The sequence below is a fragment of the Buteo buteo genome, chromosome 3, assembly GCF_964188355.1.
Source record: "Buteo buteo chromosome 3, bButBut1.hap1.1, whole genome shotgun sequence".
NCBI classification, from domain to species: domain Eukaryota; kingdom Metazoa; phylum Chordata; class Aves; order Accipitriformes; family Accipitridae; genus Buteo; species Buteo buteo.
The window spans coordinates 2319217-2341171 of NC_134173.1; positions in this window are offsets into that span (position 1 = coordinate 2319217).

Below are 21955 nucleotides of genomic sequence, written 5' to 3' on the forward strand. Positions count from 1 at the left end.
TAAGAACACCCAAGTAAAGCCTTTCCGTTTTTCAGAGAAGGAGCTTGCTTTAAGCACTCTGCCTGCAAGTCTAGTGGGTGATCCCCGCTTTGCGAACAAAACATTGCCGTGCTCTCACCTTCTGCTTCCTCTCTATGGTAACAGACAGGAGGAAAAAAAAAAAAAAAAAAAAAGAAAGAAAAGCATCTAGATAATAGCTAACTGGGCAAAACTGGGTGGAATAATGATCACTTGTTTGCAGGCAGAGGAAAATTCTCTGCTAAGTAGACATCAAGGATAATGCTGACCAAGACGGTAGGCGAGGAGAGATGTCTCTGCATCTGTGGCTCTGGCCTTTGGTGCATCTGTATAAATTTTGACTCTGAAGCTTTCCCAGTTAAGTTCCTGATACACTTCAGTATTTCCCTTGAGTTCCTGATACACTTTTCTTGAAAGGTTAAGGCAGTTCAGGCAACATCTGAGGGATTTTCTCCAAAAAGCTGCCTCCAGTGACAGTCCCCCATGACTTTAGGGCTATCTCACAAATCCAAGGATTTCTGCAGTGGTCTTTGCACAAGAGCACTGAGGCTGCCACAGGGAGGGAGAGAATTACATGGAAGGAGGATGTCAGGAGAAGGGGTAGGCTACTTGACATTTCTGCGCAGTAAATTTGTCAAAAATGGGATTGCAAAAAGACATCACTATAGAAGTTGGATTCAGTCAAATGGTGGGTTTTGAAATTAACCATTTCTTTTGGGAAATACTAAATTAATTTTTTTCAAAAACACATTTAACTTTTAGAAAAGAAAAAAGTTTAAAAATATGGTAACCCCTCTTTTTCTTTACACGGGTTTTGATTTTACATGAAACAATATACCTTGATACTGTACGGTGGTGATTTTTTAAAAAATATTTTTAGTTGCTGACCAAAAATATAAATTGTAATATTTTTGCACCTCTTCTTTAGGGATAGAGAGAGAGGATCCATTGTAGAGGGTCCAATAAAGAAGGAAGTGATGTGACAATACAAAGAAATGCAAGTGTGAAGGAAGGAGAAGCAAAGACTGTCTGGATAAGAGTGATGTGACCAGAGCCTTAAATGTGGTCACTATTGGTTACCATTCATGTTCATGACTGACAGTCAAGGTTACCTCAGCAGCTATTAGGATTTTCTGGTGAATATAGATGACACTGAAGTAATGTTGTTTACTAAGAGTCTGACAGGTTTCAAGGATAAACTACAAAGTGCCACTGATGAAGTCAAATGACAGGGACACCACAATTTCCTTGTCTTTAATTTTTTTCTAATGCGTCGTGATCTGCAAAGTAATATTGATGCTACAGTAGTTCCTAAAATAGATGCCATTATGTTCATTAGATGCTTCACATCTGGATATCACAACCAGCAACTGTTGTAAGAAGGGGGGGGGAAAATGTCATTTTAATCTTTTCTGCATTTTCTTGATTAGATATCTCAGACTTCATAAGCATTTATTTAATTCATATTAGCATTTAACAGTCAAATGCCCTCAATGGTGAAAAATTACCCTAGAGGCAGCATAGAAATTAATGCTTATTCTGTGACAGATCTTCTCTCTGACAAGGACTTAAATATTGAAATTCTAATTTATTTATTATGCAGGAAGATGACATTTTATCCCTCCAGCCATTTGACAGGAAGACACTATAATTATGCCTTTCCCTAGGTTCCCATTTTCCCTCCTGTACCTTTGTGTGAGATTATAAGAGTTCAGACTCCCATTCCCAAACAGGTTCGCCCTTACAGCAGCACATTTGCAGTAATCAATGCAAATGCAGTGACTGGTTCTTTCTAGATCATTTCTTCAAACTGAAATTTCTTTGCCTTCACAGGCTGTTACGGGGATGACAGATGGCAATGTGTTTGTTAGGAAAAGTGGAGGTGACTTTAATGCACTCTCTGTACATCTCTATGCTTGCTCTATTATTAAGCTCTGATTTGTTCTGAGAGAGAGCACAAAAGGCAGCCACCGTATCAGAACGCTATCCTGCAAAATAGGAGTTGTGGAAATATTACATGTAGTTGTGGTTTGTTTGAGTAACTGTGCCTAGGAAGACTGTTCTTAATGTATTGCAGACAGAAAGCGAGGACAAAGAAACACAACCAGAGCAAACTTCTGGCAGTTATACCGTATATGCAGCCATTCATTTATGCCATAGAAGACTATCGCAAAGATTTTTGATAATATTCTGAGTGTCCCATAATGTGAGTGGTGTGTCACGTGCTCAGAGAGGGCTGTGCAGCCACATCAGTCCCTAAAGACAGCTAACTGAAAACCACATCTAGGATTCTGACATTAACTTGCAATGCCGGTCGTGTACATCAGCTTGGCACGCTGGAGCTGCCATGCACAACTTACTAGCATTTCTGAAAACCAAACTAAGAGCCAAGTAAGAATTTGGAAGAAGGCTGGAAAGAAATGGCTGGACTTTAAAAAATGTGGATTTTGGAGCCGGGAAGAAGCAGCACAAGCGTGTGGATGCCAGGCTAGTTTGGGGGTATCTTACAGCATAGGGTGATGGGGTCCCTCAGATGAACCAGAAAGCACTTGTAGTCCTCTCTCACAGCCTGGCATGGGAGAAACAGATTTCTTGGTCTTCTTGTGGCAGGGAATTGCATTTCAGAGGTCTCTCAGGATCCCCTGGTGACCTTCATAGCTTGTGCTTGTCTTCTAGGGCCAGTAGTGCACCATGTATTTTGGGTCGGCTTTGAGCTAGACTGAGGTTTGTTTTCTTTGCTTTTACGAGGAGATTGATATTTTTGAAGATGACAAGTGGGGAAGCTTAGGTAAAAGGTCTGTTTTGTACGAGAGGAAGATGAAGATGGTAGTGAGGGAAAAAAATTACGTTGTTGTTTAAAAGACTCGATTCTGCTTTCCTTACAAACTTCTGCCTTCTGATAACGTTAATAGGAGTTTTGAATATGCAAAGGACAGAGGTTCTGTAGCTACAAGTTTGTATCTGCAAACACCCAAATACTAAGAGTTTGTCGCTGTGTAGCAAAAAATTAAAAATTTAAACTATACTGCTCTGATATGAAAGATAAGGTGTGATTAGAAGAGAATACTTTCTCTCGTCATTCTCTGAGAACCCTGAAATATGAAGTTATCTGTTTGGGGGGGGAGGGGAACAAAACAACAAAAATAGACAAATTACAGTTGCTATACTTCGGCGTTTTGAAATGAGTAACAATGTGATTCTCTTGTTTGTTCAACATGACATTTTATAGTTTTTCAACATTTTAGGATAAGTACTCATGAACTGCAGAACAGAGTTTCTCAGAAACATATTATTGATGCCCATATGTTCTGCAGCTGCCCAGATTTTTGTTATGTGTATCCATTCTCTATTTAATCTTTTTTATCTGCTGGGACCAAACATACATAATTACTCTGGAAACACTCAAAATCTTAAAAAGGTACAGTAGATCAACACATCTGAGTAGCTCTTCTTCAGGAGCCTTTGTGATATGAAAAGCACCAATCACTTAAGGCAAGATAGGCAAGATGCAAATAATTGTGTTCTGGCTGGAAATTAATAACCTGATCCTGAGTCTTCTGAGTCTTTGGAAATGACTCTGCTGACCACGATAGTGTGCTGCTTTTATTTTTTTTAACATGTTGCAAATAAGAGATGTTTGTTGGTCAGGCTTTTCTCAGTGCTACAATTGTGCATAGACTTTTTTTCCTGTTAGTGAAATAGAGCAGATTCATGTGGTTTTAAACTGGCATGCATGTATATGATGGGTAGGACCATTTTTTATGGTTCTAAACCTGCCAGAAATGTGTGACTGGATGAAAGGAGATGCTACAAATACTTACTCATTAGATTTAACACCTGTTCTTTCTAAGGTGTGCACATGCCTTCAGGAAAGGAAAACAAACATTAAGCCTTTTTTAGAGGTAGGTATGGGGTTTTTTCCAGCCATTATGATTTATTAAGGTCTTATTTTAAGCAAATTTTTTTGTGTCATAAATATGGACTATGAAACACACTAAAGCTGTGCATGAGATTTTAAATAATGTTGAATTTATGTGAGTGGAGATTGAGGACTTCTGAAGACTGTTTTGGGACAAATAATTGGGAAAAATATTTTAATATTTCAATAATATATTCAGAAGCACCTCCTTGATTTAAGAGCCCAGAAGTCATTTCTAAACATAGCTTAACATTTTGCCCTAGGCTAACATTAATAGCACCTAAATGCCAAAGTGTATCATTTAAAATATAGTGCTATGTACTAAAAGAAGAGATGTTTTAAAGCCATTTAAAACAAAAAATCAGAAACTTTCCTCTGGGTTCAAATTATATTAATTGTCTTTTAAATTCAGGTAAATACTAAGTCTCTCAAAAGACACAAATAGAGACAAATCCTACTTCTGTGTTTGCAATCTAATAAGCTAAGTAACTTAGAACATGTCACTGCAGGAGAACCCCGATGGCAAACAGCTTGGAAATCACTGTGAAACAGTAATTGGTTTAACTTGGTCATTTTGATTGCAGTTCTCTCCAACTATGTTGCCCAGGTATAGTGAAGAACAGATTAAAGTTTGAAAGAACTCTAAATCAAAAAAGCCCAAATATCTATCAATATTTGATCAGGGATGAGATTGTTCTTCAAGTAATAAGAACAGTATTTTCTTACGACTATGGCAAAATTAACCAGGTTTACAGGAAAATTATTTTCCAAGTGTGTTTGTTTCCACAGTTTATGCAGTGTTCAGCTTCTATACAGATTTTGGGGGGGATGTGGAGATCAGCAAATAATGTGTAGTAAAAAGTCATTGATATTTTGTTGTATCTGCAAGCCAGAAAACCAGCACCATGTAGGCTGCCACTCTGTGTGTGTGCGTGTGCCCGCAGGTGCACGTGGGCTCGTGACTGTGTGTGCGGCGTTTACAACACCCCACTTTTGTGCTTTTCTGTTAGAGGCAGATTTCCTCCACAAGACTTCTGCCATGTTTGAAAGCTTGTCATGCTACAGACCAGTCAAACTAAGAATAAACGTTGCTTTAAATGTACTGCTAGGAGAGAGGGAGGAAAAAAATATTCTTGTTGGTCAAGTCAGCCCAGAAGTTTTATTGCAGTGCAGAAACGTGTATTCTCCAGGCTTCAGCCAAGTGTCCTTTGTGACTCTACTTTTTCCAAATTTTTAAGCCTGCAGTTACATTTGGCATGTATGTATTACTACCATGAAGACCCTGAAAACACTACCTGCACTTCCTCAGTTATGAAGTGAATCTTTTTGTAAGAAACAAGGTCTTTGCTAGGAGTTTTACTGATTTTTTTGTATATATTATCTGACTCATTAGCACAGGCTGATATCCTACTGGTGACAAGAGAATTCTGTAATACAGAAAGTATTATATACATATCAATTAATAAAAAAAGAGTTAACTTCGAAGTTTCTGTGTTGGGGCTATGCCTGACTCTTCCATACAAGAATGACGGCACTCATTTTTTGTACTGGGTATCATTTTAGGAAAACCTGTAGGCAGTAAGCTATCTGGGTCAGGAAACGCTGTCTTGTCTGTCGGACAGTGTGACTCAGATTCATTTCTGACTCTAGGCATCTGGCAAACTAATTTGTTTTCTTGAGGACCTTTTCTCTCTGGTGTGAGGATATTACTCTACTCTTATCTGAGACACCTCAGTTTAATTTGCCTAAGGCTAGAGAAATCCATCTGCTTTCATGGCTGTTTTAAAATACAAATAATCTCATTCACTCCATAGCAAAATTTTGCTGCTCTTGTTGTATTATGGGCACACAGATTTTCCTGGCCTAACAGTTGCAAACTCATTCCTTCACTGCTCAAATATGCCTTCAATATTTGGCACTCAGATGACTATAAATTCTTCTGCAGTCCCTTCCCTGTTCCCTGTAACCGCACGCGATATTTTTCACCGGTAGAATTATCTGGATCCCTTTTCCCCATTGCATATGTCTTATATTTATAGTCACTTATAGCTTTTAGTCCACAAAAGAAATGCAACCAACTCTGTAGTGCAATGTTAAGTTTGCTTACCAGTTTAGAACAGGAAATACAAATAGCATATTTTAGCAGGAAGTGTAATGAAAGCAATTACATGCAAATCCAAAAAATGTTGAAACAATTTTATTTTTATATACCTAGACAGTTTTTTTAATTTGGTAGTGTGAGGAGATGTGTTGGATTTGTGTGGCAAGGTTTTGGTAGCGGGGGAGCTACAGGGGTGGCTTCTGTGAGAAGCTGCTGGAAGCTTCCCCCATGTCCGACAGAGCCAATGCCAGCCGGCTCCAAGACGGACCCGCCGCTGGCCAAGGCTGAGCCCATCACTGATGGTGGTAGTGCCTCTGGGAGAACAGATTTAAGAAAGGGGACACCGCTCTCCCCCCCTCCCCAAACTGCTGCAGAACAGTGACAGGAGGAAAGGAGTGAGAATATGTGAGAGAAAGACCTCTGCAGACCCCCAGGTCCAACCCCCCAGGCGCCGGATCAGAGATTCCCCTGCAGCCCGTGGGGAAGACCACGGTGAGGCAGGCTGTCCCCCTGCAGCCCAGGGAGGTCCACGGGGGACCAGATCTCCACTGGCAGCCCAGGGAGAGAGGACCCCATGCCGGAGCAGGGGGATGTCCGAAGGAGGCTGTGACCCTGTGGGAAGCCCATGCTGGAGCAGGTTTGCTGGCAGGAATTGTGACTCTGTGGGGAACCCATGCTGGAGCGGTCTGTGCCTGAAGGACTGCAGCCCGTGGGAAGGACCCACGCCAGGGAAGTTTGTGATAGAGCGGCTTTGGTGGGCACCTGGTGTCCAGCCAGTGTCAACCCCCATGTTGGGTGCCAAAAAGGACTGTAGTGGGTTGACCCTGGCTGGACGCCAGGTGCCCACCAAAGCCACTCTATCACTCTGCTCCTCAGCAGGACAGGGGGAGAGAAAATAAGATGGAAAAACCCAACAAAACTCATGGGTCAAGATAAAGACAGTTTAATAAAGCAAAAGCAAAGGCCGCATGCGGAAGCAAAGGAAACAAACCATTTTATTCTCTACTTCCCATTAGCAGGTGATGTCTGGCCACTTGCTGGGAAGCTGGGCTTCAGTATATGCAGTGGTTGCTCTAGAAGACAAACACTGTAAATAACGAATGCCTCCCTTCCTCCTCCTTTCTCTTAGCTTTTATTGCTGAGCTGACACCATATGGTATGGAATGTCCTTTTGGCCAGTTTGGGTCAGCTGTGCTGGCCGTGTCCCCTCCCAAGATGTTGCCCACCCCCAGCCTGCTGGTGAGGGGGGAATGGTGGAGAGACAGCCTTGGTGCTGTGCCAGCACTGCTCAGCAGTAGCCAAAACACCGCTGTGTTATCAACACCTTTCCAGCTACCGATACGGAGCACAGCGCTGCGAGGGCTGATATGGGGAGAATTAACTCCATCTCAGCCAGACCCATTACAGAAGAAATACAAGGAGTCCAGTTATCAGGCTTGAGTGAAAACATACTTTTTCACAGGTTCAAATGTAATGCCACATGGAAGTTATACTAATTTTAATCTCTATTGAAGAAATATTATTCTCTCTCTTTCATTTTCTTTGCTGCTTTTTATATCCCTCTTTCTCCTGATTATTATTGTTTGGACCGACAACATCATAGATAAGGGTTTCACACCAAACTATACACACATTAAACTGAAGTAGGTAAGAATGTCCCAGACTAAAAAACACACTTTCCCTTAGGAAATAAGAAGTAGGTGATAAGAACCTTGAAAAAAATAATGGAAAAAAGAAGAACGTGCTTTAACTGAAGTAGACAAAAGATGCAGAAAGAGAAAATTGATATGTTTTGCAGTTATTGCTAATTTTGAAATTATTGCTTATAGTTGAGGTTCACACTGCAAGGTTGGTTTTTTTCTTGGTTTCTTGTTTTCATTGTAATTTACAATAGTAAGGATTCTCTGTCACAGTCTTTTTCTCATGTAAAAATAGAAGAATTGTTTTCACTTATGCAGTGATTGTCCTTTATAGAAATAGCCAATTGAAAAGCCCTGTCTGCCTGAAGAGCTTTCATGAGTGTCATGATGCTGTCAAAGGAATGCCAGCATACAATCTCAGAGAAGTCTTGGAAGATGGATTACCTGGAAGTTTGCTCTGCGTTGTGTTTTGAATTTTTATTGAAGTACACTTTAGCTTTAAATTAATAATATGGTCTTTCTGGAATTAGATCATACCTGGAAGCACAATAGAATCTAGCTTTGGCATGCCTTTTTTTTTTTTTTTTAAATGTCTAGAAGTAAAAGAAGTGAATCATTGACAGCAAAGAGTTACATAGACCTACATTAGATTGATTTCAGCACCCCATTCCTGCTCCTTTCTTCCTTCCAGCTTAGATAGTCCAGCCAGCACCCAGCATATTTGTCCCCATATTCCTTGTTTTTCTGCTGTAAAAAGATGGTGTGAGGAAGTGCACATGTAGTTTTTATTTTCCATCCAGAGGTGGAGAACTGACATGAAGGGAGGCTGGAGATAAGAGGCCATCCCACTAACATTTGGACCACTTGCCCACGCAACAGTGCTGTAGAATGACTTAACTGCCAGAAAAGCGAGAAAAACTGTTCATGCCATTAATGTCAGGGACAAGAGTTCTCACTGGTTTTCATGAGATACTTTTTCGTCCTGAATGTAGAACCTCAGCCAGCAACCAAGCACCACACAGCTGCTCGCTCACTCCCTCCATTGCAGTGGAATGGGGGAGAGAATTGAAAAAAAAGTAAAACTCATGGGTTGAAATAGAGACGGTTTAATAGGACAGAAAAGAAGGGAAAATACTACTACCAGAATATACAAAGCAAGTGGTGCACACTACAATTGCTCACCACCCGCTGACCGATGCCCAGACAATCCCTGAGCTGCGGTCCCCCCCAGCCAACTCCCCCCAGTTTATATACTGGCCATGATGTAATATGGTATGGGAATATCCCTTTGGCCAGTTTGGGTCAGCTGTCCTGGCTGTGTCCCTTTCCAGTTCCCTGTGCCCCCCCAGCCCCCACTGGGAGGGCAGTAGGAGAAGCTGAAAAGTCCTTGACTTAGTGTAAGCACTGCTCAGCAACAACTGAAAACATCAGCGTGTTATCAGCATTATTCTCATCCTAAATCCAAAACACAGCACTATACCAGCTGCTAGGAAGAAAATTAACTTTATTCCAGCTGAAACCAGGACAAACAGGTTTCATGTTTATAATTGAAACAAAACCCCAAACCTCTAATTAAAAAATAAATTATTTCCAAAAACATTCCCTACCTTTCATCTCAACATTGGAAGGAAGCATTGCTTTGCTGTTGTTGCCTTTAGCTCAAAACTTCTTTTAAATTAAATACTTCTGTGAGGACTTTCCTGTATTGCAACAGGAATTTTTCAAGTTACTAACACATTTCAAAAAAACCTTAATGATAATGACCACAAAAATACCATCAGCCAATATATGTTGAGTGATTTTTTTTTTCTTCATAGTTTTTTATTCTCTTTCGCATAAATACCAGATGGTAGCTTTGTGCATGTAACCCACACTTAAACTTTCACGTTTGAGAATGAAAGTTTCTATCTGAACATATGAATGTATATATTCTTCATTGCTTCTGGCTGAGCTTTTCATTGCTTCTGGACACTGATGCTAAGATGGAGGGCTCCCGTATCCAGACCACAAGACTATATTCAGTGAGGTTGGATTTTACTGCTTCTCCTGCATTATACTTGCTGTTTGAACTTAGATGAGTCATCTAATCATACTGTGGCTACAAAGTGTAAAAAAGTAAAAGAGCAGCCAGTGATCAGTTGGTAATTTTTTTGAATCTTCAGGTGAAAATTAGTAAGACATTAACCTTCTTTGCTGAGATCATTTTTTTGTCATGAAGATACCCCTGAAGAATGAGTTACATAGCTTGGGGTTGTGCCATCCTTCTTCAAAGTTGTTGAAATCTTTGATATAAACATCTGAATGTATATAACAAAACAACAACAACAAAAAAGAAAATCCACGTACATGTAAAAGAGTATCCCTAAACCTTATTTTTATTACTAAAAAGGCAATTCAAACTTCCTCTTCTGCTATGCTGAGTTCTTAAAGTGATTCTTCTTGTATTTTCAAGATAAGGATTTCTGTGGAGGAAGAAGAAGGATTTAGGATAAGAACATTGTCACAATAGGTGTAGTGTATCCATGATTAAATTGAGTTTAGAAATTAGGAGGAGACCAGCCAGTGCAAAGGTCTATAGCAGCTGTCAGCTCTCAGAGTCTCCTGGGGTGGCTTAGAGGATCCGTTATTGATCTCCAGGCATGATCTGTTTAATTCTATTAGAATAAAGGAAATGAGGAAGAGTGGCTTTAGGGGGATGTTAATATATCAGGTAAGACCGAAGGAAAATACTGCTGTTCTTAACCATGGCCTGTTATTCCTGAATGTGATACGTGATAGATGTCTGATCAAATACTCACTGAAAGAGCAAGAGATGTAGTCTTTGGGTCAAATCTAAAACATACCAGTAAATGTTCAGCAGTAGAAAAGAATAGAAAGGTTGTGTTGAATAGCTAAGTCAATTCAGTTTATTCTTCCCTTTATCTTAAAGAAAGTTTGGTACAAAGAGTTCTTGATTACAGTGGGAATATACACTGAGTCAAAGAGAATATTTAGTGAAAGCAATTGAAGTGCAGAGCTGTTGCTCTTTGATGTGGAGGGGGCTTGGCAGTTCAAATTAGAGGTATCCAAAGCTGTGGGGTAAGTGTACCCTTCTGTCTAAATCCACTAATCACTAACTCACCACTATAAATTGCTCCAGACCATGAAGGCTAATCATCTAAGTGCTCTTTTTTTGGTAAGAGGGTAAAAAAGAAGTTTCAGAGGGCAGCTGATCCCATCGTCTGATATGAGTCTCAGGGAGCTGATTTGCTGATGATCTCCCATTGCTTCTGCAGTGCTCATAGGTGGTCAGGGTGCTCTTTAGATGCTTCCTCACTTGCCTGTGAAAACATGCTCTGGGTTACATGTATATAAGCTATGTATATTTAAAGAGCACATCTCTCAGATTGGTATGCTTTGCAATTAAAAACTACTTCAAACTCACTGTGTACAAGTCTACTTCAGAACCACCTTGTGACAGGATTTTATTGAAGGACTATTTTTATTTCCTTTCTTCTGCTTCTTTTAAAAAGAAAAACAAAACACAACTGTAAGCTTAACTGCTGTAGCCTTTCAACAGCAGCCCATATTGATTTGGTTGGGGTTTTTTTACTTAATTTTTTAACGCTTAATAACAGTGTTTACTAAATATTCTGCTTTCCATGGTGTTGATTTTCAGCTCTTTTCTTGGTTTTTTTCTTGGTTTGGATAAAAACTATTCTGAAGCCTCCAGAGGAAATTGAACAAGTGTTTTCTTGTTAACTGTACCTTTAGCAACAAATCATGTAGCATGGAGGCAGAACAGTAAGAAACAGGACTTTCACAGACAGCGGTAGCAGTGCTCCCTCCTAACACTATTCTCATTGTTTAGAGATGAATCCCTTTCTCAGAGAGCTATTGAAAGCAGCAAAACCATCTACCTGCCTTCAATACTCTAAATCGAATCAATGCCTTTAACAAGATTAACTCTGAATATGGGGCTTTGAGATTCAGTTAAAGCTCTGAAAGAAAGGACTGTCACTAATTTGCTTGATTTTAGACTCACACACAAAAAAGCAGTTATACTATGAGCATCCTCAGACTGTATCACTGATGGAGAACATACCTTCTTCTCTAACTGCAGATATATAATCCCTGACACTTCCCAAATCTGTCACTCCTCAGCAGAGGGATAATTTTAGGAAAAAAATAGTGTTCAATACAGAAGCTGAGCTATCTTCAAGCAACACCAAAGAAGGGAAGTAGCCTGTTATTCAAAAATGTACGGGAAGACTGGAGCTCCTCTGCTCCCGAAGGTAGCTCATCAGTTTTAGCACTGCCTCGCGACAATGCAGCTTTCCAGCTTCTGGTCAGATTCGTCACCAGCCTGTTCACAGTACTGACAGACAACCTTTACATGAAATGGGAGAAAAGCCTCTATTGCTTCCAGCCAGAAACTTAAGCTTTCAAGAACGCTAGCCCTAACTTAAATTTGTATGCACACACACATCTGTTTCTGGGTGCAGGAGGACTGATGGAAGCAGAAGTCCCAGGCAGCAGGAAGCTGTGCCTGTGAGTCACTTTGATGTGTAGCCCCAGGAGGATCAAGTGAATTTGAATTAAAAAGATCAATTACTACTACTAACATTACTGTAATTAGGTAGGTGTTAACAACAAGGAGATAGAGGGGCATTCTATATAATGGATATATGTGTATGTATGTGCACGTGTGTGTGTATTTTTTTATTATTACATAAGCCTTGACAGAGGTTGAAATGAAGAAAAGGGTTGCCTGTTTTAAGGATAGCTACAGAGTTAACGTTGAAGCGGTAAAGAAACCACAGCCATGACTGCCTCCCATGCACATGTGGGCACAGAAAGGATTGTCGCAAAGCTTGTTGCAGCAGTCCTTCAAAATCTCCCAGCGCAGCCTCACTTTTTCTTGCCTGGGTTACACAAAGGACTGGAAGTAATTTGTTTCTTCTGAGGTCAGGCTGGTCTGTGACTGCAGGTGGGGGAGGAAGTCTATATCTGAGTGAGCCATTCTTACCTAATAGAAATCATTAAGCTTTTGATGAAATCATCCCAACTGCTCTCTTCTTCAAGAAACAAAATTAACTAACTGGCTTCAATCTGAGCTTTCAAATGCATTGAGATTGGTAAGAAGAAGAAACACCGGACCACTGAACCCTTCACACTTTCCAGACCTGACTTTTAGCTAACATAAATCAGAGCGGTCCTGTTGTCAGAACTGTGCCAATTTACCCGGACTCATGGTATTTTCACTTTGTTGTTTTCCTTTTATATCTATTTTTGGCAGCTGGATTTGCTCTCCTATTGTTGTAAGCATCTCTGGTGCCACAACGTGTATTCTTACGCCAGCCTTACTGAAATACCTCCCGCAGCTGCACGCCGTACAAAGGAGCAGTTCACATTTCTATCTTCCTTTGCTTCCAACAATGTGACCGGGTTACATTCCAGAGGCTATGTGGGCTCCCTAGGGTGGCTAATTGACCTTAATCATCTCAGAGCCGCTTTTCCAGAGAACCTGTCATAGTGAATGAAGACATAACTTTGGTAGAGAAAGATGGGCATACTTTAATTAAAAATGGTCTGTGGTTTTTTTGATCATGAGAAACAGCAAGGGAAGAAATGAACACAAAAAGCGGTCTAGGTATTCCCTGAAGCTTGGAGGCGGGGAGATTTTATTCCTTTGTACTTAGATTTAACCTAACCTCCGTCCATGTGGGGAAAACTTTGCTGAAAAGCTGGCAGGATAACTTACCGAGGAAAAAGCCTGGACGCAGGACGCCAGCTGTGTGATCAGACTTGGCTATCGAGCAAGGGTCTCTAAGGAAAGCTCGACTGAAGCAGGCTGTTGTATTGAAGTTGAGTGTACAAAGATAGTATCTCATTGAAAGTAGCGGTGTCCCCCCATGACCAAAGGGTTGGTTCAAGAAGTGGAATTTATTCCCAGATCTATCTAGACGCTCCATTCCAGCCTTCCAGTTGCTGCAGAAAGATGAGATGGACAACAGCAAAACACACGTGGTATAAGATGAGATGGACAGTGGTGTAAAGGTATCAGTGCTTTGCGTCTGGCTACAGCAGTTAATCATACTTCTTCAGCCCGGTCCCTGCAACTGATGTGCAGTCGGAGCACCGTGACACTAACTCAGCCATCGTTTGCTCTACAGTGCTGGCAATGAGAGCCCTTCCTGGTGGGCTGGAAATCCTCTTACAGTCCCACACTATATCATATCATAACAAGAAACGGTTCAGAAACTGATAAGATGATGTTAAAGTCACATTTGTCTCTTTTCCTTTCCCTGTAAGCCAAATTCTCGGAGTTATCTTAGAACAGGCTATAAGGAAGCATGTCAATAACCTTCACATTACTTGGGTTTACCTTGATGTGACTAGAAGGAGAATTTGGCCCTAGAGAGAGCAAGAGAGATTAAATATGTGTAGACATAGGCATACAATCACACATGTAAACATAGTTTTCTCATTTCTTAAATATTTGGGTATGAAACTAACACTGTGTAAATATCTTCTGTACATTTAAATACAAAACATACAAATATAAGGATTACCTTGTTGTAACGTATTAACTGCTGATTTTTAGCATGGATAAAATGATGCCAGAAAAAACATAACAACATCAGGTCCAACACAGCCATTGGCATGACTAATGCTTTTCTAGCTTCCCACTTATTTACTTATTTTTCCACCGACACCAGAATTTTTACCTAGCTGACTTTTTCTTTCTCTGACTTAGCAGCTTTTGCTCAGCTCTAGGACTTAGTGCTCTATTTTTAGAACGGCTATTTTCTTATACGGGAAGTAGGCACTTGAAACACCTGCTGCTGTATTTCAACACAAAACTTTGGTGGCAGGGTCAGCAGGTGAGATGAAGTCTACAACCTTCAAAGTCGACCTGCAACACAAGGTACAGTGTGGAAATGCAAGAGGTCAGAGTTCATCCTTGGAAAATCAGAGGCAGGGTAGCCAGGGAGCTGGTGATTTTATCACACTGAGCTTAGATCCTGATGCCGGTTAAGACTAAAGAAGCTTAAGAGGCTGCTCTGACTGGAGTCAGAGCATGGTAGTTTTCAGGGATTCGTGACAGCTGAAGATCAATAAATGGCAGAGCAGTGAGGACACCCTGTATCTGCTCCTGCTGTCTGCATGGGAGTATGAAGTCATGGAGCGAGGGCTCGGTGCCTTCTTGATGCTGGCTTACAGCTTCTCTGTACTGGGATTTCACAAGGCATGATGTTGTGCTCCCTCCCTTTGTACTGCCTGTTGCTAAAACATTTAAGAGCCGCCATTCCCTTGGTTTGGCCAAAGTGTCTGTCTGGCTACTGCCTGGCGAGGCAGTGCTGTCCGTCTGGGTGGCTGTCACTGGTGTGTTTGCCCTGCTTCCAGTTGCTCAGGGATTTCTGACCTGGGTTGCATGCAGGCAGCTCTTAGCAGCCACTAATGACCTCATCTTTATGAATTTATCACTGTTCTTTTTTTTTTTAATCTGATCTGGTTAGCCTTCACCATATTCCATCACAAAGAGTTCTACAGCCTCATACCTGTTCTCTGTGAAATTTGTGGTCACGCAAATGTAGTTATTGGCTACTTTCTGCCGATGTTAGCTTCAAATCAAGGACAATTTGGTAGTTTGTACACACAAACATGCATGTGAATACCCCAGGATTCAGGCTGAATTGTTGGTGTAGTGCTGCTACCTGTGCTGTCGCTTATCAGTGGGGATTTTTCACAGCAAACGGCATGCAAATGAATGTAAATGTCAAAGCACAGACTGAAATTAGAGCGGTTTCAACTAAAAACATATTTCAAAGAGTATCACAGTGGTTTATATCAATTTATGTGTCTTTCACAAAATAAACTGATGAAATACAGGTGTTGTAAAAAATCAGAAATTATTTGCTTTACTTTAAACCGCAATTTGAATTGATATTCCATGTTGCTTTTTTTTCAGCATCTGATAGGAAAATAGATACTTACCTGAACTAAAGGAACAGCTGAACTCCTATTTATCCATTTTTAAGATGTCTAAATAGACATACACAGGGTATTCAGCATTTGAAGGCAGTTCATGCTCTCTGTTACTGCATACACACATGAAATTCAAGATCTCCCCATATTCCCTTCAACTTTATCAGGAACTAGTTTGCCCCATTACAAGCCTTTTAACACCAGTTGTGAAGACACTTCGAGATATCACATTTTAAAAGTAGACCTTTTCCTTCGGTGGTTTCTCATCCAGAGCTTGTGCGGATGTCAGGTCTGTAAGACAGGATTTTAAAGCAAAATAACATTCAAAGAGGGAGCCTTACTTATGCAAAATCTGTGTCTATCTGAGACAGGAGATCTGACTTCATGTTCAAATTTGAAGCGAAATGGTATAAAGGTGCCTGAGCGTGACATTAAGGTGTCTCACTGAATTGCCAGTTGGTAGGTCAGTTATTGGGCAAGGTGGCCCATGCTCTGCTACTTTGCACTCAGCAGAACTTGAGGAAATGGTGCCTTTTGAGATCAGTGGTAGCAAATAAGCCAATATTTGGCAGAAACCTTGATGTAAAAGCCTGGTTGCAATTATCTCTAATTTAGTTTTTATTTTAATGTTTTAAATGCTGTTAACTTGATAGCATGTAAACAAATATGTTGGAATTCTTCTCTGGAAAAAGATGTGTTTTCGCTTCAAGTTGATACCTATATGAATCAAGACTTGGGCCTGTGAATCCCCTTTTGGATGGGTGACCATTACAGTACTCAAAAATCGCTAGATTGATTATGCAAAAAGAGTTCAGAATACTTTTCACATCTCATTATTTGAGCCCTCCTGCCTTTAGCATGTACATTTCCTCCTTAGCTGCTTTCTCACAGGTTTTGAGTATATGAAACCACACTTTGAAAACTTTTCTTTACTGTTTTGTTTTCAAATGGAGATCAGAATTCATATTCACATAGGCATATGTTATTTGATATAAAATATGTGGAGGTTTTTTCTAGGTTCATAGTTTTCAGAGTTTTCATTATACACTGACTAAATAGTCTGTTTTCCACTAGTTTTCATTATACACTGACTAAATAGTCTGTTTTCCACTTTGATTTTCCTTTCCAGGAAGAAAATTGTGGTAGTTACATGCAATATATATTTTAACATGACCAGGAAAGCCATAGATAGACAGTTGTGAATGCAAGCAGAGACTAAGAAGTGGTGATCTTCTTCCTTTCACGTGTGTATTAGGTGAGCCGCATGGCTACCTAACTCCATACAGCAGCCAACTGTTCTGGTGGCTCAGCCTTAAAACTGACTCTTGATTAAAACCAGTTTAATTTTCATGTGATTTCAGGAGAGTGCTTATCTGTTTTTAACAGTAAAGAAAAATGGCTAGTGCAGTTTGTTAGCTGAGGATTTGTCTGACAGTGCTCAACACATGACACTTCTGAAATCATCCAAGCAAGTTGCAGCTGGAAAGGATACTGATCTGGAAAGCCTTTGTCTTTTAAGCTGTGAATTATCTAGATTCATAACAATAGATATCCTGTTTTACATACAAAGTAGAACCACACTATTTCTGAAGAAGAAATGAACTTGAGAAGATCACAGCATTGCTTGAAACAATGCCTTGTGTTTCAAAGGACAGACAAAATTAGACAGGCCAGCCTTGATCAGTGATGGTGTGAAACAAGTGCATAAAATATTATGGAAACCTCTCCTCTTCGGTCTCTTTTGGAGGTGAACATTGACAACCCATGATCTAGCTATGGTAAATTTTATGATGGAATTCCCACTTGTTGATGTTTTTGTTTGTTGCTTCCCATGGGACAGGGTTGTGGATGAATGTCACGAGGTATTAACAGTGATAGAGAAGAGAAGCAGGTTTTGCCTTCTTGGTTGTAGGGTTCAGTCTTGAAAAAAGTATTGGAAAGAAGTCTTGGAAACCAGAAATTCAACAAAAAAGCCCTCTAAATTTGCATTTTAATACATCTCATGATTTCTAATCCAACAGCAGAGCCCCAGGGAGAGAACCAGGCTCCAATGGCATGCTGACATTTACAAGGAGAGAGAGAGGAGAGTACTACTCAAGGAAACTTACTTAGCTTAATTTGGAAGTTGCTGATGAAGAAGAGAACGGGATGTTTATCTATTCCTTGATCATTTATTTACTGAGTATTAGGAATGGGATGTAATAGCTTTTAATTCTCTGCATGGTATGCACTCCCACACTGATAAATGATGTGACATTTGGAGCTGATGCCGAGTCCTTCATAATATAGCAGACCTTTGAGTTCTTGGGGCAGTGTTCTTCCAAGAGTCTCTTTGATTATCTTCTTATCACTGTCTAAGTTGACAGAGCTGCAAATGTTATTGCTAGTCATAAAATTATCCAACCACAATGTCTGTCTACATGACCTGCAGTGGTTGTGAATGCCACAAATTGATTATGCACTGTGTAAAGAAGACCTATCCTTTCATTCCTTCTAACTTTATTGCCCTTAATTTAATTAACTCTTGCCACATGCTACGGGTTAAAAAGAGGGGCTAATATGTTCCTATTGTATAGCTTCAAATTCAGAGCATCTCTGACAAGTCTCCTTTTGCTCCTAACCTTTTCAGGCAAAAAGAGTGCTGTGCTATTTAATCTCTTTCTGTATGTATTTAATCTTCTTCCTGTTTCTGCCTTAACCTTTCCTCCATCCCCTTCTCCTTCCTGCTTATTCTTCTTATTTCCTGGCTACTCTATTCTTCTGTCTGTAGCCAGTTGTCTCTCTGATATGTAAACATATCAGCTATTCCCAATAAAAATTAGAGACCTAGGTTCAAGTGCATCCTTAATGATACAGACTTTGCCTGATGATTTAATAGTGTTGTTCAGAATTGTTTCCACATGAGGCTCAGTAGTAATCCTTGAAATGTTCTTGTTTGTAATAGTAGCACTTATGCCATCTGTATTTTTAAGTACAAAAGAGACAGTAAGGTCTTATGTATGTCTCATGGCCAAACTAAGGAAAGATGCACTATGGGAGTTCCTGTTACATTTGGTCAATAGAAGGAGAAAAACAGTGAAACCCCATGATCATACTCATAGGTTGATCTGGACCCGTTCAACTAGACTACTGAATAGGGTTATGTCTATATGTGTGTGTTGAAAAAAATGAATAAGCAGCTATTTCTCCAAGGTTAGCACATCAGGTGCCCTGTGGCGATGAGCTTCGTATCACCTTGTGAATGGAAGATGTCACGAAGTACTAAGGACTGAAGAGCCCTGCTTAACCGTATAGATGCAGGAAACTGCTCCTAACACATTTCTTCTGCCTAAGTGTACCTCTCCCCTTCTACATCCACTGTGCCAGACTGCAACAGTCTATGATATACCTCCTGAAAACCTGTACCTTCAGTACTATTGTCCTTGAGGTATACTTTTACTGGGAGGTGCTCTATAAAAGCTAAAATAGAGATTTTCTGTAAAGAGATATTATTACCTCAGTATCTGCAGTACTCCCACAGTGTTTTCTATTCTCAGGACCAGTGCGGAGGTAATGTTATCCATTCATCAGAGATATGCAAAGTCTTGAAGGGATCTGCTCTACCTCAATATTTCTTAGCATCAGAACATTGCAGCTGCCTACTTACTGACATTGAGGGTTGTTTTTTTTTTCTGTATAAAGTATCTTTTAGTAGTGAGCAGAATAGAGTGCATTAATATATACTTCGCTGCTTTTTCTGTGATTATAGAGAAGCTAAGATTTTATTACTGCATACTGTTTATCAACAAGTTTTTCCTCTGCTGTTAGAAACAAGTCACCCCTGACTCAGGGGAAGAGTGCCACCTGCCGTATCTCCAAAACCTGTTCTCCAGCAGAGAACTGACCTAGCCCAAATATGTATTAGCCTCTAAAGAATACAAAATCTCAGCGCAGGGTGACATATGCGTAGGCTATTTAGCAGCTAAAAATAGGTAAAATGTTCAGTTAAGTGCAGCAGGATAAATGAGGGGGTCTGACAGAAATTTCTCACCAAGAAGACCCAACTGAAGGATCCTTGCCATTTATGTCAGGAATAACAGAGGGCTCGCAAGATATCACCAGGTAATTGGAAATGCTTTTTCATTGTCACAGAGTCTCTCAAAAGAAACAAGGCGGGCACTCAAAATGAAATCTAGTCTAATAAAAATTGTTTAGCACTCCAAAAACAGTAACATGTTCAGATGTCTGTTTAAACAAAACCAATACAACACAGCTGACTTAAGAATTCCCAAGCTTTAAAACGATGACCCAAAATGCACAATCACTCACTTAAAAGGTGAGGGCTCTCAACCTCGAGGAGTTACCTCGGGCAGCATCCTGACCCAAGGGGAGAGTCCCCGCCTGCAGACCTGCTGCTCCGAGGAGGACCAGCTCCATTTGCCCTCCGGTGGGGTTCTGTTCATACCCTGGTCGAATCTGACCTGTGGTCATATATGGTCCTGCCAGCTCTTATTGGCTAAAGGCCCCAGTTTCTGTAAAGGCATGAAAATAAGGGCACGAAAGTAAAGGCTTGAAAAAAATCAACAGCCGCTATATGTCAACAGCCGGAGAGCCCCAGTCTTTATCAGGATGGGTGCACCTGCCACATTCATCCCAGTTTTAAAAGTATGGTTCCATTAAAACAGAATTAACATATATATGCATGAGCAGTTAATGATGTCTTTCTGGGTGGAATTACATGTGCAGCCAATGTTAAAACAGCAGAGAATGTTATTGAAATAAAGGAGTACGATGCAACGTGAAACTCGCTTCGGTCATCATAGCTGACATGAACAGGAGTATGTGTAGTTATGTTCAGATGTATTGGCATAGCTGAACTGTGCGAATTCCATTGGGCTCCCTGGCAGTGGCAGATTCCTTATTCTGTTACGTGGAGCCATCTATGATTAGACTCCCATACAATGGAGCTGCATTAGCTGCCTATTTGTTCTGAAGGTGCAAATTTCAGATATGAACCCTGAACGTGAGTTAGCTGGCCTCTAGGAAATTTCTCCCAAAATCTTTCAGGTGAGGAGCCTCTAAGATCCTTGCTGAATCCAGGCATTCTGAGAATAATCAAAAGAATGAACAATACATCTTCAGACTTGAGTTCCCTGCGATGTCCATTTGGATGCTGGGCATACGAAAATGCCTTCAATGTAAGGATTGCTATTACAGAGCTAACAAGCCCCAGTGTACAGCCTGTTCAGGGAATGCTGCAAAGTTTTAAGTAATAGAAGTTCAAAATCAAAGTTATTATCCCATCATTATCCACACTATAATGTTCCCTAGCCAACAATAAGCCAAGATATTTTAAAAGACTATGCCTAGAGTAATATAAACAGGACACTTTTTATGTGTATATAAAAGCAAAATCCACAGAAAAGAATTAAATAGCAACAGTAATATTCACTTGAATCACACTCTGTCTTTCATAATAATTTAAGAAGTTTATTTCAAAGGTGGTTTGTGGAACTGAGAAGTAACAATGAGACTGCTTAGTGAAATTTAAGTTGAAGATACTGTATTTTTCATGTAAACTTTTAGAAATTCAAATCACAAAAGAACCTTCCTAGTGATATACAAAACATGCAAATTAAGGATCAGATGCTTGTCCGGTCTTACTAGTTGAGAATTTTACCCTGTCCGTCTTTCTACAGACTGGCATTACCCATTAGCCCTCCCCCCACTTCTCAGAGTTAATTGTGCTGTTGGAAAATATATATGGCACATCTATATGTAAAGTAGCTATGCAAGGGATTTCTGGAGGTACAAGGCTATTCACTTTTTTTTTTAGCCAAAGTATTTAGTTTGGTGATGACATAGATTTTGACAGTTACTAAGGTGGGGGCACTTCAGTTTGGCATGAGGAATGCATATGAGGATGGCTGGTAACAGATGACAAAGGATTGCTTAATTTTCAGGGAATTATTTAAATGAACGTTTTGGCCCTCAAGCCTGACAGATGCATGCTTAAGGGAGGAAAAAATCAATTATTAATAATAATCTCAATCATGCTAAGAGAAATAGCAACAGAAACAGGATCCAAAAAGTGCTGCATAGGGAGAAAGTAAGTAGAAAGGAGGAATGTGGTATGTGTCTTGATACATGCAATTGCAACCCGACTACATTGTGGAGGTAGCAGCATGATAAATTGTATTCATCATGTGTTATTGATTGCTTCTCCTGTCCTCTGTTCACTAATTCATCTCAGCCATGACCACTTTCAACATTTCAAAGCCTAGATCAGCTTTCCAGGGCCATGCAGAGAGGTAATATTAGCAGTAA